The sequence below is a fragment of the Rattus norvegicus genome, chromosome 5 (assembly GCF_021556685.1).
Source record: "Rattus norvegicus strain SHRSP/BbbUtx chromosome 5, alternate assembly SHRSP_T2T, whole genome shotgun sequence".
NCBI classification, from domain to species: Eukaryota; Metazoa; Chordata; class Mammalia; order Rodentia; family Muridae; genus Rattus; species Rattus norvegicus.
This window is the reverse complement of record NC_141538.1, coordinates 19,801,381-19,813,522: the sequence shown is the minus strand read 5'-3', so window position 1 is coordinate 19,813,522 and position 12,142 is coordinate 19,801,381. Positions and strand designations below refer to the sequence as shown.

Here is a 12,142-nt window from a genome sequence, read left to right as displayed (position 1 = left end):
GCCTTTATATGTTACTTGACCTTTTTCCCTTACTGCTTTTAATATTCTTTATTTTGTGCATTTGGTGTTTTGACTATTATGTGACGGGAGGTGTTTCTTTTCTGGTCCAATCTGTTTGTAGTTTTGTAGGCTTCTTGTATGCCTATGGGTATCTCTTTCTTTAGGTTAGGGAAGTTTTCTTCTATGATTTTGTTGAAGATATTTACTGGTCCTTTGAGCTGGGAGTCTTCACTCTCTCCTATACCTATTATCCTTAGGTTTGATCTCCTCATTGAGTCCTGGATTTCCTGTATGTTTTGGATCAGTAGCTTTTTCCGCTTTACATTATCTTTGATAGTTGAGTTGATGATTTCTATGGAATCTTCTGCTCCTGAGATTCTCTCTTCTATCTCTTGTATTTTGTTGGTGAAGGTTGTATCTATGTCTCCTTGTCTCTTCCTTTGGTTTTCTCTATCCAGGGTTGTTTCCATGTGTTCTTTCTTGATTGCTTCTATTTCCATTTTTAATTCCTTCAACTGTTTGATTGTGTTTTCCTGGAATTCTTTCAGGGATTTTTGTGATTCCTCTCTGTAGGCTTCTACCTGTTTATTTATGTTTTCCTGTGTTTCTCTAAGGGAGTTCTTCACGTCTTTCTTGAAGTCCTCCAGCATCATGATCAAATATGATTTTGAAACTAGATCTTGCTTTTCTGGTGTGTTTGGACATTCAGTGTTTGCTTTGGTGGGAGAATTGGGCTCTGATGATGCAATGCAGTCTTGGTTTCTGTTGCTTGGGTTCCTGTGCTTGCCTCTCGCCATTAGATTATCTCTAGTGTTACTTTGTTCTGCTATTTCTGACAGTGGCTAGACTGTCCTATAAGCCTGTGTGTCAGGAGTGCTGTAGACCTGTTTACCTGTTTTCTTTCAGCCAGTTATGGGAACAGAGTGTTCTGCTTTCGGGCGTGTAGTTTTTCCTATCTACAGGTCTTCATCTGTTCCTGTAGGCCTGTGTCCTGAGTTCACTAGGCAGGTCGCTTGGGGTAGGAACGTTTTTCTTACCTGTGGTCCTGAGGCTCAAGTTTGCTCTTGGGGTGTTGCTTATGAGCTCTTCTAGGTGGCAGCAACTAGGAAGATCTGTGCTGCCCTTTCCGGGAGCTTCCGTGCACCAGGGTTCCAGATGGCATTTGCTGTTTTCCTCTGAAGTCAGAGATGTGTGCAGAGTGCAGTCTCTTCTGGTTTCCCAGGCATGTCTGCCTCTCTGAAGGTTTAGCTCTCCCTCCCACGGGCTTTGGGTGCAGAGAACTGTTTATCTGGTCCGTCCCTTCAGGTTCTGGTGGTTTCTCAGACGCAGCGGCCCTGCTGCTCCTAGGCCCTCCTTTACGGGAACCCAGAGGCCCTATATAGTTTCCTCTTGAGCCAGGGATGTGGGCATGGGTGGGCAGTGTTGGTGGTCTCTTCCGCTCTGCAGTCTCAGGAGTGCCCACCTCTCCAGGCGGTGAGGTCTCTCTCCCACGGTGTTTGGGAGCAGCGAGCTGCTGTGGGCAGGGATCCGAGGCTTTGGGACCTACTTTTATTTTTAAAACATCAAGGTGTGATGGTTTGAATAAGTGAATAAGAATGGCCCCCATAGGGGCTGGAGAGATGGCTCAGCGGTTAAGAGCACCGACTGCTCTTCCAGAGGTCCTGAGTTCAATTCTTAGCAACCACTTGGTGGCTCACAACCATCTGTAATACCTTCTTCTGGTGTGTCTGAAGACAGCGACGGTGTACTCACATACATAAAATAAATAAATCAATAAAATCTTAAAAAAAGATTAAAAAAAAAAGAATGGCCCCCGTAGGATCCTATATTTGAATGCTTAGGGAGTGGCACTATTTGAAAGGGTTAGGAGGTGTGGCCTTGTTGGAGGAAGTGTGTCACTAGGGTGGTATTTGAGGTTTCAAAGTTTAAGCCAGGTTCTCGTTCTCTCTCTCTCTCTCTCTCTCTCTCTCTCTCTCTCTCTCTCTCTCTCTCTCTTTCTTTGCTCCCTGTGTAGAATCCTCATCTCCTCCAGCACCATATCTGCCTGTGTACCACTAGGCTTCCCTCCATATTGATAATGAACCAAACCTCTGAAGTGTACATGCTTTTCTTTATAAGAGTTGTCATCATCATGGTGTCTCTTCACAACAATAGAACACTAACCAAGAGAGAAATTGGTACCAGGGAGTGGAATTTGTGGACTTTAGGACTCTGGATTAGGAAAACAGTTGAATGAGTTAAGAAGGGCTTAATGGATCATACTAATAGGAGCATGGAACACAGTGGTGTTGAGAGCAATGTGAATTACCACGGTTTGCTCCAAGAGTTTTTAGAGGAGAATATTTGTAAGTGGCCTAGAGATTGTTTATTTGATATTTTGGTGACATGTAGCTTCTTCCTGCCTTGGTTCAAGAATTCTGCCTGAGGCTAAATTGAAGAGTTTTGGATTGATGGCCCTGGCAGAAGAGATTTCCAGACTGCCTAGTATGGACTCTGCCATGTGCTTATTAGTAATCACTCTTACGAAGATCTATGAGGAAAAGGAGCAGCCTGAGCAAGGACAAACACAAAATCTACAGTTTGAAGATAAAAGGAGGCACCAGGCAGTCTAATGGAGCTAAGTCCAGAACTCAAGAAGATAAAAAGCTTAAAGAAGGGTCTGATGATAAATGGAATAAAGGGACTCAGGGAAAGAGCCCCCCAGCTAAGCTTCCAAATAAGGAAAAGGGATTAAAGAAAAGCTTAAGCAGTTGAGGAAGACATGGAAAAGAGAGATCTGATACAGATGTAATTGAATGAGGGTCTGTGTTACAGTCCCAGCAAGCAGCAGAATTCAGCAGCCTTGGCCCTGTAGTTCTGGCTTTAGAGTCAAGGATACAAGAAAGACGTTGTGGAATCTCACTTGATAGCTAGGGAAAGCCACTGAAGTCATTCATGTGTCAGGGTGTCCCTGCATAGAGGCTCACAGAGGCCATCGTGTAAAACTGTAAAAGTGAAGACCCCAAGATGTTGAAAATACTAGAGTCATGGGATATCTGTCAAAGAGAGCTGCTAACAGGATTTGGAACAGTCCAAGAGAGAAAAGTGTTTTGCAGTCAACAAAGCTGAAAGGAGTTGGAGATCTGATGAGCACTGTGACATCTGATATGGAAATGGATAGTTTGGCGTTTGCACAGATGCTTTCAATTTTGCTTTGGTCCAGGATTTCCTCACCTCTTCTGTGGAACAGTAATGTATATCATATGCCATTGCATATTGTAAGTATGTAATCTGCTCTTTAATTTTTATTTTATAGGGGGTTACAGTTAAGAGACTGCCATGAGTCTCAGAAAAGAATTTGGACTTGAGACTTTTAAACAGTGTTGAGATTTATAGAATATGGGGATATTTGAATTTAGACTGAATTCATTTTGCATTATGATGTGACTACCAGCCTATGGGGGCCAAAAAGTGGAATGTGGTAGTTTGAATAGATTTGAAATATATGAATAGGTTCATATATTTGAATGGTTAGTGAATGGCACTATTTGAAAGGATTAGGAGATGTGGACTTTCTGGATGAAGTGTGTCACTGGAGGTGGGCTTTGAGGTTTCAAAAGACCAAGCCAGGCCAGCGGCTCTCTCTTACTACTGCCCATAGGACTCTCAGCTCGTTCTCCAGCAGCATGTCTGCCTATGTGCCACCATGCTCCCCACCATGCTGATAATGAACTAAAGCTTAGAGTGGTAAGAAAGCCCTAACGAATTGATTTTCTTTATAAGAGTTGCAATGGTCATGGTGTATCTCTTCACAGCAAAGAACACTGACTAAAACACAAGGTCTCCATACTCACACTTAGAACCCTGATGCCTTGGTCTTTTAAAAACTAGTATTATAAGCATATTATATACCACTAGAGCCTACTTAGTCATTGTTTCAACACTATTTACGCCTTCTATTTTCCCCCCAAAGGCTTTGTGGTATGCTCAATAAGAAGGCAGGAAGAATCTCTGTAGAACAAACCAGGTAAGTGGATCACTTATAAACTTTTAGATTTATTTAAAATGGAATAAGTCACTAAAAAGCTGAAAAGTGACATGATCTGACTGATAGTCTCACTGAACTGGAGGGGGTGAGGCAAAGGTGCTAAGAAAAAAGGAGGCTTAACACTGGCCTACGTGAGAGATGGTGATCTAGGCAGGCAAACATAGTAAACGTGTGAAAAAGTAAATTTGGTGCAACTTTTTGGGGTGGACTCAGTAGAACTTTGGGTGAATCAAATGAGCAGGTGGATCAATGGGAATTAAAATTGATTTCTAGAGTTTCTGTTCTCTCTTGAACAGTTGAGTGGCTTGCCAAAATGAAGAAATTGAGAACGACAGGTTTTAGAGATGCCTATGACTCACTCAAAGGGAAATGTCAAGAAGTTTGCCCCAAGAGAGATTTGAGCTCAAAGTAGAACTCTGGGAGGAAGGAGGTATAAATGTGTCACGGGCACTAAAGAGTATTGAAAGCCATTCCTCCAGAGAGTGTGATGGGAAAGTGAAGGAGGCACAAACACACTATGTCAGCCTTCGGAGCCTGAGGATGTGCAGCTACAAATGAACCATTGGTACACCTTAGCAGGAAGGAATTGTGATCATGACTGTATTTTAGAAGGATCTCTTTTCTCTTCTGGTGTTACTTAGAGACAGACATGCTTGGGCGAAAAGACACCAGATAGGAGGCTGTTGCAATGACTTTTTGAGGTGATCATGACCTGATCCAAAATGTTAAATGTCTGGAAATAAGTGAAGAGGTGTTCACACTGATTTATGCAGGAAACATCGATGGATATGTTTGAGTCTTTCTGCAATTTTTACGCTGAAATCATTTATTTATTACTGATTATAAGTAGAATGACCTCAGGTTTGACTACCCTATCGGGGGGGGGGGTCATCACTGCAGAAGATTGATTGTGATTCTTCCCTCTTTCAGCAACCATTAATTAATTGTCTGTATCTCTTCTCCTAAAGGGTAAAGTCTTAAAAGAATTCTTCCATCCGCATTGCCATAATAATTGGTATTTTCAATTTTTAAGTCTTGTTTAGACAGTCATATTGTTGAGATTTCCTAGGTAAAGCTTCTCTTTCATATAGAAAGGATATTATCTCACAGGGGATATCCTTCCCAGTCCTCTGAACCATATTTTCTTGCTGCCCTCTCTTTCTTGATGCTGCGATGCATATGTATCAGAAAGGACTGGACATCTCATGGTCAGTTTACTATGCATTTTACTAAGTTGTGGGTTCCTATAATGATCTCTGTCTGCTAATAAAAGAAGCTGCTTTGGTGAGAAGTGAGAGCTATGCCTATCCGTGGATATGAGGATGCATATTTAGAACACAGCTAGAAATTATACTGGTCCAGTGAAGTGGCAATGGTAGTCTTTCTACAATGTTAGAATTTATTGAATAACAATACATTCACATAGTGCAGTAATTATAATGGCAGTAGTTACCAGATTGTCCTCCCTAACTTAGTAACCTGGATAAGGTCAATGCAGGTACTTTTAGTCCCCTTCCCACCACCTGTGTGTGTGTGTGTGTGTGTGTGTGTGTGTGTGTGTGTGTGTGTGTGTAGTTTATGAAATGAATAGGAGAAGCTATAGCAATAGCAAAGTTTAAGAGGGTTCAAGAGTGGGCTTACAAATCCTGAAGAAGACTATTTCTCCCATTCACAGCTTTCCTTAGTGGCCTGTATGTAGTTCTGTCTAGGATTGAGGTCTCTTGAGCTTTCCCCCCTCCACATTAGCATGTCTTCTGGTCTTATCCTTGTCCAGGTCAGTTTTAAGCATACGCATATAAGTAATGCTATATGAACTGAACAGGAAAAACATATACATATATGTGTATATACATGTATACACATGTATACACACATACACACATTCACACACACACACATTATTGAAAGCCATTGCCCCTGGAGAATAAAGAGAGGAGAGCATGTTGAATATTTATATATATTTGAATTCATGTATTTTCCTGATATATATTTATATCAGGGAAACCAGGCCCAAGAATTTGTCAAACACTACAAACCTAGGAAAGGTTATACCACCCTCACCTGGGGAAGCCTGGCCTATCTCTGGGATGACAATAGTCTCATACTAATCCATCATCCATACACCTTGTGTATGCATCAAAAACTAATGACCTTTAGTGCTAGTTGTCCCTCCACCCACCTTTTCCCTCCTTTATCCTTCTCTCCTTTCACCCTTTCCATTTAATACTCCTAGTTTCCCCTTTATCTTTCCATAATACTAAATTGTTTTTCCCTTTCCTTGCAAGGGTGGTCCCTTACTAGGTACCTAGCCTTTGTGGTTACGTGGATTATATCAGATAGCAAAAATGTTAAAAGCTATCATAAAAGAAAACATGCAATATTTGTGTATTGGGAATGGTTTATCTCACGTAGGATGATTATTTTTTTTAGCTCAATTCATTTACCTGCAAATTTCAAAAATTCATTTTTTCTTTTTTTTTTTTTAAATTTATTTTATTTTATTTTATTTTGTATTTTTTTTATTCCTTTGAAAACTGTTTATTTTTTTCAGTACATGAGGTTTTTTTCTTTTTTTTTATTTTATTTTATTTTATTTTTTTTATTATCTTGAGTATTTCTTATATACATTTCAAGTGTTATTCCCTTTCCCGGTTTCCGGACAGACATCACCCTCCCCCCTCCCCTTCCTTGTGGGTGTTCCCCTCCCAAACCTCCCCCCATTGCCACCCTCCCCGCATAGTCTAGTTCACTGGGGGTTCAGTCTTAGCAGGACCCAGGGCTTCCCCTTCCACTGGTGCTCTTACTAGGATATTCATTGCTACCTATGGGGACAGAGTCCAGGGTCAGTCCATGTATAGTCTTTAGGTAGTGGCTTAGTCCCTGGAAGCTCTGGTTGCTTGACATTGTTGTACTTTTGGGGTCTCGAGCACCTTCAAGCTCTTCCAGTTCTTTCTCTGATTCCTTCAACGGGGGTCCTGTTCTCAGTTCAGTGGTTTGCTGCTGGCATTTGCCTCTGTATTTGCTGTATTCTGGCTGTGTCTCTCAGGAGCGATCTACATCCGGCTCCTGTCGGTCTGCACTTCTTTGCTTCATCCATCTTGTCTAATTGGGTGGCTGTATATGTATGGGCCACCTGTGGGGCAGGCTCTGAATGGGTGTTCCTTCAGTCTCTGTTTTAATCTTTGCCTCTCCCTTCCCTGCCAAGGGTATTCTTTTTCCTCATTTAAAGAAGGAGTGAAGCATTCACATTTTGATCATCCGTCTTGAGTTTCGTTTGTTCTAGGGATCTAGGGTAATTCAAGCATTTGGGCTAATAGCCACTTATCAATGAGTGCATACCATGTATGTCTTTCTGTGAGTGGGTTAGCTCACTCAGGATGATATTTTCCAGTTCCAACCATTTGCCTACGAATTTCATAAACTCGTTGTTTTTGATAGCTGAGTAATATTCCATTGTGTAGATGTACCACATTTTCTGTATCCATTCCTCTGTTGAAGGGCATCTGGGTTCTTTCCAGTTTCTGGCTATTATAAATAAGGCTGCGATGAACATAGTGGAGCACGTGTCTCTTTTATATGTTGAGGCATCTTTTGGGTATATGCCCAAGAGAGGTATGGCTGGATCCTCAGGCAGTTCAATGTCCAATTTTCTGAGGAACCTCCAGACTGATTTCCAGAATGGTTTTACCAGTCTGCAATCCCACCAACAATGGAGGAGTGTTCCTCTTTCTCCACATCCTCACCAGCATCTGCTGTCACCTGAGTTTTTGATCTTAGCCATTCTCACTGGTGTGAGGTGAAATCTCAGGGTTGTTTTGATTTGCATTTCCCTTATGACTAAAGATGTTGAACATTTCTTTAAGTGTTTCTCAGCCATTCGGCATTCCTCAGCTGTGAATTCTTTGTTCAGCTCTGAACCCCATTTTTTAATAAGGTTATTTGTTTCCCTGCGGTCTAACTTCTTGAGTTCTTTGTATATTTTGGATATAAGGCCTCTATCTGTTATAGGATTGGTAAAGATCTTTTCCCAATCTGTTGGTTGTCGTTTTGTCCTAACCACAGTGTCCTTTGCCTTACAGAAGCTTTGCACTTTTATGAGATCCCATTTGTCGATTCTTGATCTTAGAGCATAAGCCATTGGTGTTTTGTTCAGGAAATTTTTTCCAGTGCCCATGTGTTCCAGATGCTTCCCTAGTTTTTCTTCTATTAGTTTGAGTGTGTCTGGTTTGATGTGGAGATCCTTGATCCACTTGGACTTAAGCTTTGTACAGGGTGATAAGCATGGATCGATCTGCATTCTTCTACATGTTGCCCTCCAGTTGAACCAGCACCATTTGCTGAAAATGCTATCTTTTTTCCATTGGATGGTTTTGGCTCCTTTGTCAAAAATCAAGTGACCATAGGTGTGTGGGTTCATTTCTGGGTCTTCAATTCTATTCCATTGGTCTATCTGTCTGTCTCTCTACCAATACCATGCAGTTTTTATCACTATTGCTCTGTAATACTGCTTGAGTTCAGGGATAGTGATTCCCCCTGAAGTCCTCTTATTGTTGAGGATAGCTTTAGCTATCCTGGGTTTTTTGTTATTCCAGATGAATTTGCAAATTGTTCTGTCTAACTCTTTGAAGAATTGGATTGGTATTTTGATGGGGATTGCATTGAATCTGTAGATTGCTTTTGGTAAAATGGCCATTTTTACTATATTAATCCTGCCAATCCATGAGCATGGGAGATCTTTCCATCTTCTGAGGTCCTCTTCAATTTCTTTCCTCAGTGTCTTGAAGTTCTTATTGTACAGATCTTTTACTTGCTTGGTTAAAGTCACACCGAGGTACTTTATATTATTTGGGTCTATTATGAAGGGTGTCGTTTCCCTAATTTCTTTCTCGGCTTGTTTCTCTTTTGTATAGAGGAAGGCAACTGATTTATTTGAGTTAATTTTATACCCAGCCACTTTGCTGAAGTTGTTTATCAGCTTTAGTAGTTCTCTGGTGGAACTTTTGGGATCACTTAAATATACTATCATGTCGTCTGCAAATAGTGATATTTTGACCTCTTCTTTTCCGATCTGTATCCCTTTGATCTCCTTTTGTTGTCTGATTGCTCTGGCTAGAACTTCAAGAACTATATTGAATAAGTAGGGAGAGAGTGGGCAGCCTTGTCTAGTCCCTGATTTTAGTGGGATTGCTTCAAGTTTCTCTCCATTTAGTTTAATGTTAGCAACTGGTTTGCTGTATATGGCTTTTACTATGTTTAGGTATGGGCCTTGAATACCTATTCTTTCCAGGACTTTTATCATGAAGGGGTGTTGAATTTTGTCAAATGCTTTCTCAGCATCTAATGAAATGATCATGTGGTTCTGTTCTTTCAGTTTGTTTATATGATGGATCACGTTGATGGTTTTCCTTATATTAAACCATCCCTGCATGCCTGGGATGAAGCCTACTTGATCATGGTGGATGATTGTTTTGATGTGCTCTTGAATTCGGTTTGCCAGAATTTTATTGAGTATTTTTGCGTCGATATTCATAAGGGAAATTGGTCTGAAGTTCTCTTTCTTTGTTGGGTCTTTGTGTGGTTTAGGTATAAGAGTAATTGTGGCTTCATAGAAGGAATTCGGTAGGGCTCCATCTGTTTCAATTTTGTGGAATAGTTTGGATAATATTGGTATAAGGTCTTCTATGAAGGTTTGATAGAATTCTGCACTAAACCCGTCTGGACCTGGGCTCTTTTTGGTTGGGAGACCTTTAATTACTGCTTCTATTTCCTTAGGAGTTATGGGGTTGTTTAACTGGTTTATCTGTTCCTGATTTAACTTCGATACCTGGTATCTGTCTAGGAAATTGTCCATTTCCTGAAGATTTTCAAATTTTGTTGAATATAGGTTTTTATAGTAAGATCTGATGATTTTTTGAATTTCCTCTGAATCTGTAGTTATGTCTCCCTTTTCATTTCTAATTTTGTTAATTTGGACGCACTCTCTGTGTCCTCTCGTTAGTCTGGCTAAGGGTTTATCTATCTTGTTGATTTTCTCAAAGAACCAACTTTTGGTTCTGTTGATTCTTTCTATGGTCCTTTTTGTTTCTACTTGGTTGATTTCAGCTCTGAGTTTGATTATTTCCTGCCTTCTACTCCTCCTGGGTGTATTTGCTTCTTTTTGTTCTAGAGCTTTTAGGTGTGCTGTCAAGCTGCTGACATATGCTCTTTCCTGTTTCTTTCTGCAGGCACTGAGCGCTATGAGTTTTCCTCTTAGCACAGCTTTCATTGTGTCCCATAAGTTTGGGTATGTTGTACCTTCATTTTCATTAAATTCTAAAAAGTTTTTAATTTCTTTCTTTATTTCTTCCTTGACCAGGTTATCATTGAGTAGAGCATTGTTCAATTTCCACGTATATGTGGGCATTCTTCCCTTATTGTTATTGAAGACCAGTTTTAGGCCGTGGTGGTCCGATAGCACGCATGGGATTATTTCTATCTTTCTGTACCTGTTGAGGCCCGTTTTTTGACCAATTATATGGTCAATTTTGGAGAAAGTACCATGAGGAGCTGAGAAGAAGGTATATCCTTTTGCTTTAGGATAGAATGTTCTATAAATATCCGTTAAGTCCATTTGGCTCATGACTTCTCTTAGTCTGTCTACATCTCTGTTTAATTTCTGTTTCCATGATCTGTCCATTGATGAGAGTGGGGTGTTGAAATCTCCCACTATTATTGTGTGAGGTGCAATGTGTGTTTTGAGCTTTAGTAAGGTTTCTTTTACATATGTAGGTGCCCTTGTATTTGGGGCATAGATATTTAGGATTGAGAGTTCATCTTGGTGGATTTTTCCTTTGATGAATATGAAGTGTCCTTCCTTATCTTTTTTGATGACTTTTAGTTGAAAATTGATTTTATTTGATATTAGAATGGCTACTCCAGCTTGCTTCTTCTGACCATTTGCTTGGAAAATTGTTTTCCAGCCTTTCACTCTGAGGTAATATCTGTCTTTGTCTCTGAGGTGTGTTTCCTGTAGGCAGCAGAATGCAGGGTCCTCGTTGCGTATCCAGTTTGTTAATCTATGTCTTTTTATTGGGGAGTTGAGGCCATTGATATTGAGAGATATTAAGGAATAGTGATTATTGCTTCCTGTTATATTCATATTTGGAATTGAGGTTATGTTTGTGTGCTTTCATTCTCTTTGTTTTGTTGCCAAGATGATTAGTTTCTTGCTTCTAGGGTATAGCTTGCCTCCTTATGTTGGGCTTTACCCTTTATTATCCTTTGTAGTGCTGGACTTGTAGAAAGATATTGTGTAAATTTGGTTTTGTCATGGAATATCTTGGTTTCTCCATCTATGTTAATTGAGAGTTTTGCAGGATACAGTAACCTGGGCTGGCATTTGTGTTCTCTTAGGGTCTGTATGACATCTGTCCAGGATCTTCTGGCCTTCATAGTTTCTGGCGAAAAGTCTGGTGTGATTCTGATAGGTCTGCCTTTATATGTTACTTGACCTTTTTCCCTTACTGCTTTTAATATTCTTTCTTTATTTTGTGCGTTTGGTGTTTTGACAATTATGTGACGGGAGGTGTTTCTTTTCTGGTCCAATCTATTTGGAGTTCTGTAGGCTTCTTGTATGTCTATGGGTATCTCTTTTTTTAGGTTAGGGAAGTTTTCTTCTATGATTTTGTTGAAGATATTTACTGGTCCTTTGAGCTGGGAGTCTTCACTCTCTTCTATACCTATTATCCTTAGGTTTGATCTTCTCATTGAGTCCTGGATTTCCTGTATGTTTTGGACCAGTAGCTTTTTCCGCTTTACATTATCTTTGACAGTTGAGTCAATGATTTCTATGGAATCTTCTGCTCCCGAGATTCTCTCTTCCATCTCTTGAATTCTGTTGGTGAAGCTTGTATCTACAGCTCCTTGTCTTTTCTTTTCATTTTCTATGTCCAGGGTTGTTTCCATGTGTTCTTTCTTGATTGCTTCTATTTCCATTTTTAATTCCTTCAACTGTTTGATTGTGTTTTCCTGGAATTCTTTCAGGGATTTTTGTGATTCCTCTCTGTAGGCTTCTACTTGTTCTCTAAGGGAGTTCTTTATGTCTTTCTTGAAGTCCTCCAGCATCATGATCAAATA

At 40.2% G+C, this 12,142-nt stretch overlaps 1 protein-coding gene and 1 long non-coding RNA gene across 4 annotated transcripts in view; one reads left to right on the top strand and one right to left on the bottom strand.

The window, feature by feature from the left end:
• The window catches only part of Rgs20 (regulator of G-protein signaling 20), a gene marked incomplete at its 3' end in the record, with an annotated part of 597,802 nt that overhangs the window by 551,862 nt on the left and 33,798 nt on the right, over positions 1-12,142 (bottom strand).
• The window catches only part of LOC148005648 (uncharacterized), a 29,691-nt gene that overhangs the window by 14,529 nt on the left and 3,020 nt on the right, over positions 1-12,142 (top strand). For all 3 annotated transcript variants that reach the window (XR_015620624.1, XR_015620625.1, XR_015620626.1), the window contains exon 2: positions 3,953-4,006. This is a non-coding gene — a long non-coding RNA (uncharacterized LOC148005648). The remainder of the gene's footprint in view (positions 1-3,952; positions 4,007-12,142) is intronic.